The 7325-nt window shown below is 47.7% G+C and overlaps 1 non-coding gene across 1 annotated transcript; it reads right to left on the bottom strand.

Annotated features, from left to right (window-relative positions):
* Positions 1-6135: 6135 nt before the first annotated feature.
* TRNAV-AAC lies at positions 6136-6208 on the bottom strand. The gene has a single exon. It is a non-coding gene; the product is annotated as a tRNA-Val (tRNA).
* Between the last annotated feature and the right edge of the window lie 1117 nt (positions 6209-7325).

Here is a 7325-nt window from a genome sequence, read left to right as displayed (position 1 = left end):
AGCTCCCAATGAGCTCTGTTTTCACCTTTGCCCCCTTTCAGTCACTCTGGGATGGTAACTCTGCTCCCAGCTGTCAGGCAGCTTCCAGCCCATCCACCCTGCTCACTAACTCTGTGGTCATGTGTCACTCCCTCTGCCAGCACACACAGCCTGCAGGAAAGCTACTCTTGCCAGATGCATTGGGGGTATAGTGGTGTGTGTAGGTGCCATCCAAACAGTTGATCTGGGTTTGATTCCCAGCCAATGCGATAATGGCTTTTCTCTTCTGTTGTTTCCTCGTCTGGAAGTGGTTTAATTTCAGTCACATTGTGTTACAATCACATCCAAAGAATGAGGCAATAAATGTGTCAAAGTCCAGCAGGTCATACAGGATGGAGGCGTCCAAGGGGCTGGAATGTGTCATTTGAGAAAAACAGAACCCTTGGAAACCTGCATCTCCCATCCCCTGGCCTTGCGAGTTATGATTCCAGCTGTGTGAGCTGTTTGTATGATGTTCCGGCATGAAGTTTTGAGTCAGTTATTGCTCCTGCAGATTCCTTTGCTGTTACAATTATAATGACATGAACAAAAGGGAGGCACAATAAACATAACCCCCCAATTGCAATACAGGTGGGGAAAGAGACGATCACGGTTAAGCCAAACACGTCAAAATAAAAATTAATACAAAAAAGGGGAGGGGGAAAGAGATCAGGTATGTGGAGATCCCCTTGATATTTCAACACACATTGTTAGAATCAAAGTTCAGACTTGACACTGGAAAACCCGCAACTACCTGTCTCTGTGAACACCTGTGATGATCAAGACTGAGTTGGGACACCTGTTCTGCTTCAATCATTTATTGTCTCTCTGTTCTCTCCTTCTTCTCCCCGCAATTCCTCGTCTCCAATATGTCTACCTTTCTCCTCTTGCTCCCTCTCGCCTGCCCTTTCCCAGTGGCAGCAGCTTGCAGGGCTTCTCCCCTGGTAGCTGGTGCTCATTATAAATCAAATAAATCAAAACACTTCCACCTGCAAGTGGATTTAGCCCAGGACCCTCAGAGTCAGCAGCTGTTACCCCCCCCCCCCAGCTCTCTGCTCAGGTGTCCTAGCGCTGGAAGCCTCCTGTTTAGATCCTAAAATAGCGTTTTTGCAGTGGGGAGCTGAAATTTTGGACCGGACATTGTAGCTCCACCGTTATTTTATTGAATTGCTTCAAAACAGCAAGTGTAGAAAGTCTCCTAAGTGCCAGGCTCTCTGCCATGGAAACAGCTGCCCCTGCTCTCCAGGAGTCTGTGCGCTCCACTCAGCAATGTACACACCTGCTCCACACTGAAGGGGGGGTCAGACAGTGATGGTAACGCAAATTTTCAGACTATTAACCCAAGTCCCTTCCTTTCTTTAACCCAGGACGTGCCAGTCACCTGTTAGCCATGGCGTTATCTTCACCTTCAAATACCTCTCAGGACATTGAACAGAGGAAGTGAACCCCCACCCCAATGGCTCCCTGTACCTAGGTACCAAACCTGCCCCTGGAGACTGTCTGGTTTTATATTCTTAGAGCTTTTTCCTCTTCAAACCCCTTATCCCAATCTCTGGGCCAACCTCCACATTTCAGAGTTTAGAATTTACTCTCATCACCCTCGTATGGCACTTTCCATGTGACTGAGACAAAGCAAGTCGGGGAAGCTCCATGGCTAATGAAAACCGATGCTCTGGGTCAGGCCTGAACTCATAACCCCAGCAGTGCGCCTCCCTCAGTAGCCAGTTGTACCCCTGTAGGTGGGAAGTAGGCAGTTACCTGTGTCTGTGATTAATAACATTGGTGGCTAATGGAAAGGCTGATGGTTCAAACCCAGGTGAAGATGGAGGTGTTTGTTTAGTGATGAGCATCAAGTGCATTTTAACAGATAGGAAAACGCCTCAATTCTGGTCTAGCCTCATTGGGCAAGCATAAGCAGTATTTTTGCCAGCTGCATTGGTGGTAGAGTGGTGAGCCTAGCTGCTTTCTAAGCAGTTGACTTGCGTTCGATTCCCAGCCAATGCTGTGAGGTGACATTTTCTGAGGTGGGAATTGGTTTAATTTCAGTCACATTGTATCAGTTTATCAATGGAAGGAGAGAATCAATGTCCTGCAGGTCATTAAACACCCAGTGGAGGAAGAAAGGGGCGGGACTATAGAGTGAGCAGGTGGAGTCATCCTGGTATTACAATGTTCGGTTGATGTTTTTTTCCTTTACTTCCCTCTCCCTGTTAGACTCAGAGCCTTTAAGCTCAGAAGGGACCAGTGTGATCATTAATTTATCTGCAAAAAAGAATAAGGAGTCCTTGTAGCACCTTAGAGACTAACAAATTTATTTGAGCATAAGCTTTTGTGGGCTAAAACCCACTTATTTGTTTAAAAGGAAGTTCTTCTCCACACAGCGCACAGTCAACTTGTGGAACTCCTTGCCTGAGGAGGTTGTGAAGGCGAGGACTATAACAATGTTTAAAAGGGAACTGGATAAATTCATGGTGGCTAAGTCCATAAATGGCTATTAGCCAGGATGGGTAAGAATGGTGTCCCTAGCCTCTGTTTGTCAGAGGATGGAGATAGATGGCAGGAGAGAGATCACTTGATCATTGCCTGTTAGGTTCACTCCCTCTGGGGCACCTGGCATTGGCCACTGTCGGTAGACAGATACTGGGCTAGATGGACCTTTGGTCTGACCCGGTATGGCCGTTCTTATGTTCTTATCAGATGCATGCAGTTAAAAATTCAGTAGGAAGATATATATACACACAGAGAACATGAAAAAAATGGTGTTGCCATACACACTATAACGAGAGCGATCAGCTAACGTGAGCTGTTATCAGCAAGAGAAAAAAACCTGATGTTGGGAGGGGAACAGGAGAAAGGACAAAAGAAGCAAGAGACAAAGAGAAAGGAGGGAGGGATGAAGGAAAAGGTGAAACAAAAAGGACAAACCCTAATGTCCCCAATGATTCTAAGGGACAAAATCCCAGGTGCGGAATAAAATTCTGCCTCCTGAACCTCGTGTTTTCCATGCCTAGAATTCAATTGTCACCAGATGGATCAGACTGAACAGGTTTCAAACCTCCAGGAGGCTCTTACCGTCTAAACAGGGACGGCTGTTTTCTAGTAAAATCACTGAAAGGGAAGGAGAAAACTCGGAAGAGGTTCCTCCTGGCGCTCACGTCCGTGAACCCGAATACTCTCTCAGTCCTCAGAGAGAGACCTGGAGAAGGAGACTTGCTGAAGCAAAGCCACAGGGGTCTCTGAGGTTTCCCTGGCCCCTCGCCCCGGTCCTGCCTGGCTGATGTCAGCATCTCTCTGTGAGGTCACCACCTCCCCACCACCTTGGACCAATAGTCTGAGGTCCTGCAAAAGGCCTTTGTGATGTCACTGCCACACCCCTCCTTTGCTGTGCCAATGTTCAGCCCCTAGCCAGGCACTTTGCAGGTTTGAGCTACTCCCTGTGGATCACCCCACTCAAGGAGCGTTCGTTCTAGGCAGCAAGCCGGCTAGACAGGGAAACATCAGACGCTGCTCCCAATGCTATACTCAGTTTTTCAGAAATTAGTCGACTTTATGCCCAGAAGAGACCATTAGAGCATCTAATCTGACCCTCTGCATATCACAGGCCTCCTGTAGGACACAAGAGCTACTTTTTGAAGCTAACACATTCCAGAAAGGCATCTAGTCTTCATTAAATAACATCAGGAGATGGAGAATCCACCACTTTCCTTGGTAGCTTGTTCCTGTGGTGAATCATCCTTGCTGTTGAACATTTGTGCCTTATTTGTAATATGAATTTGTCTCTTTTCACCTTCCAGCCATTGGGTCTTGTTATTCCTTTCTCTGCTCGATTAAAGAGCCCTTTAATACCCACTCTTTTCTCTCCCTGAAGGCCCTTCAACACTTCAATGAAGTCACCTTTCAATCTTCTTTTGATCAGCTAAACAGGTTGAGCTCTTTCAATAGCTCACTAGAAGGCATTTTTCTCCAGCCCTCAGAACATTTGGTGGCTCTTTGCTGCCCCAGCAGAGCAGTTTGCAGGGACCACTGGAGTGGTTCATGAACATAACATAAGAACATAAGAACGGCCGTACCAGGTCAGACCAAAGGTCCATCTAGACCAGTATCTGTCTACCGACAGTGGCCAATGCCAGGTGTCCCAGAGGAAGTGAACCTAACAGGCAATGATCAAGTGATCTCTCTCCTGCCATCCATCTCCATCCTCTGACGAACAGAGGCTAGGGACACCATTCTTACCCATCCTAGCTAATAGCCATTTATGGACTTAACCACCATGAATTTATCCAGTTCCCTTTTAAACATTGTTATAGTCCTAGCCTTCACAACCTCCTCAGGTAAGGAGTTCCACAAGTTGACCGTGCGCTGCGTGAAGAAGAACTTCCTTTTATTTGTTTTAAACCTGCTGCCTTTTAATTTCATTTGGTGACCCCTAGTTCTTGTATTATGGGAATAAGTAAATAACTTTTCCTTATCCACTTTCTCAACATCACTCATGATTTTATATACCTCTATCATGTCTCCCCTTAGTCTTCTCTTTTCCAAGCTGAAGAGTCCTAGCCTCTTTAATCTTTCCTCGTATGAGACCCTCTCCAAACCCCTAATCATTTTAGTTGCCCTTTTCTGAACCTTTTCTAGTGTTAGAATATCTTTTTTGAGGTGAGGAGACCACATCTGTACACAGTATTCGAGATGTGGGCGTACCATGGATTTATATAAGGGCAATAATATATTCTCAGTCTTATTCTCTATCCCCTTTTTAATGATTCCTAACATCCTGTTTGCTTTTTTGACCGCCTCTGCACACTGCGTGGACATCTTCAGAGAACTATCCACGATGACTCTGAGATCTTTTTCCTGACTCGTTGTAGCTAAATTAGCCCCCATCATCATTAGCCCCGCTCACGAGGGGTTGGCTTAGAGAGTTGTAGTAATAACAGCAGCAAAGAGTCCTGTGGCACCTTATAGACTAACAGACGTATTGGAGCAGGAGCTTTCATGGGTGAATCCCCACTTCATCAGATGCATCAATAGTCCCATATGGGCTAGTGGTCAGGATTCTTGGTTTTCATCCACGGGGCCTGGGTTCAACTTCGGCTCTGGGAACCGTGCAGAGCTTTTGCCCAGAGTGGAGACAGGAAATGAAAGGAATAGGGAGGGATCCTGCCAGCAGGGGAGTTAGACAGTGTGGGGAGGGGATCCCAGAAGTGGGGGTGGGGAGCAGAGGTCTGGGGGGAGACCAGGGAAGGATCCCAGCAGTGTGGGAAGTTGAGAGCACAGGCCTGGCATGGGGGGTGGGGAGAGTGAATGTGTCCCTCTAAACCCACCAACTGCAGACTAGGCAGGACTGGAAGAATTACATATTTGTTGGTAATTGTCAATTTCTGTGTAAACACAGAACCCAATGGCAAAATATTTCCATTGATAATTATCAAAATTGGCAGATGGGCAAAGTAAGAAACATGCTGCTTGAGAACTTACCCTGTTGTAGGAGCAGCAGTGATCTGTGTGCTGCGTATCACCTGTATGCCCAAAAGGTCTGTTACACTCCCCCCATCCCCCTGCTTGTCTCCTCTCCCTCTCTGAATGCCTGTGAAGTGGCTTTCCCCCTCCCCCCCCCTCCTGCAATGCTTGTGGGATGAATGAGCTGGTTGAACAGCTGGAAGAGCAGAAGAGCTCCCAGGCAGACAAGGTGTCTGGGACTCTCATTAGGCAGCATTGTGAAAGCACAGCTGAGCACAGGGCCCCTTCCCCTTTTAAGGACCTGCTCCTCATGGCCTGCGACTGGAGATGACTTGGCTGCATCCGGTGGGGCACACTCCACCTCAGCCAGTGTCCATGCAGGGTCCACGTTCTGGGTGTGCGAGTGCTGCCTAATGAGAGTCCCAGACACCTCGTCTACCTGGGAGATCTTCTGCTCTTCAACCAGCCCCTTCATGCCACAAGCATTGCAGGAGAGAGCGGGAGGGGGAGGGGGAAAGCCACTTCACAGGCATTCAGAGAGGGAGAGGAGACAAAAGCGAGGGGGAGGGGAAGTATAACAGACCTATTGAGCATAGAAATCACTGCTGCTCCTACAACAGCAGGGACAGGCCACTAGGAGCTGAGAAAAGGAAGCCATCCTGTTTCTGCCTGGCTTTGAACCAGGGACCTTTTGCGTGTTAGGCAAACGTGCTAACCACTACACTACAGAAACTCTGTAATAGAGTTGTGCCCTTCCCTTCATAAGAACATAAGAATGGCCATACTGGGTCAGACCAAAGGTCCATCCAACCCCATATCCTATCTGCCAACAGTGGCCAATGCCAGGTGCCCCAGAGGGAGTGAACCTAACCGGAAATGATCAAGTGATCTCTCTCCTGCCATCCATCTCCACTCTCTGACAAACAGAGGCTAGGGACACCATTCCTTACCCATCCTGGCTAATAGCCATTAATGGACTTAACTTCCATTAATTTATCTGCAAAAAGAACAAAGAGAACATGTGGCACCTTAGAGACTAACAAATGTATTTGAGCATAAGCTTTTGTGGGCTAAAACTCACTTCATCGGATGCATGCAGTTAAAAATTCAGTAGGAAGATATATATACACACAGAGAACGTGAAAAAAATGGGTGTTGCCATACACACTATAACGAGAGTGATCAGTTAACGTGAGCTGTTATCAGTAGGAGAAAAAAACCTGATGTTGGGAGGGGAACAGGAGAAAGGACAAAGGAAGCAAGAGACGAAGAGAAAGGAGGGAGGGATGAAGGAAAAGGTGAAACAAAAAGGACAAACCCTTATGTCCCCAGTGATTCTAAGGGACAAAATCACAGGTGCAGAATAAAATTCTGCCTCCTTAAGCTCGTGTCTTCCATGCCTAGAATTCAACTGTCACCACATGGCTCAGACTGAACAGGTTTCAAACCTCCAGGAGGCTCTTACCTTCTAAACAGGGATGGCTGTTTTCTAGTAAAATCACTAAAAGGGAAGGAGAAAACTCGAAAGAGGTTCCTCCTGTCGCTCACGTCCGTGAACCCGAATACTCCCTCAGTCCTCAGAGAGAGACCTGGAGAAGGAGACTTGCTGGAGCAAAGCCACAGGGGTCTCTGAGGTTTCCCTGGCCCCTCGCCCCGATCCTGCCTGGCTGATGTCAGCATCTCTCTGTGAGGTCACCACCTCCCCACCACCTTGGGCCAATAGGCTGAGGTCCTGCCAAAAACCTTTGTGATGTCACTGCCACACCCCTCCCTTGCTGTGCCAATGTCCTGCCCCTGGCCAGGCACTTTTGAGGACTGAGAGAGTATTCGGGTTCACGGACGTGAGCGCC

The sequence above is a fragment of the Mauremys mutica genome, unplaced genomic scaffold, assembly GCF_020497125.1.
Source record: "Mauremys mutica isolate MM-2020 ecotype Southern unplaced genomic scaffold, ASM2049712v1 Super-Scaffold_100273, whole genome shotgun sequence".
NCBI classification, from domain to species: domain Eukaryota; kingdom Metazoa; phylum Chordata; order Testudines; family Geoemydidae; genus Mauremys; species Mauremys mutica.
This window is presented reverse-complemented; position numbering and strand designations above follow the sequence as displayed.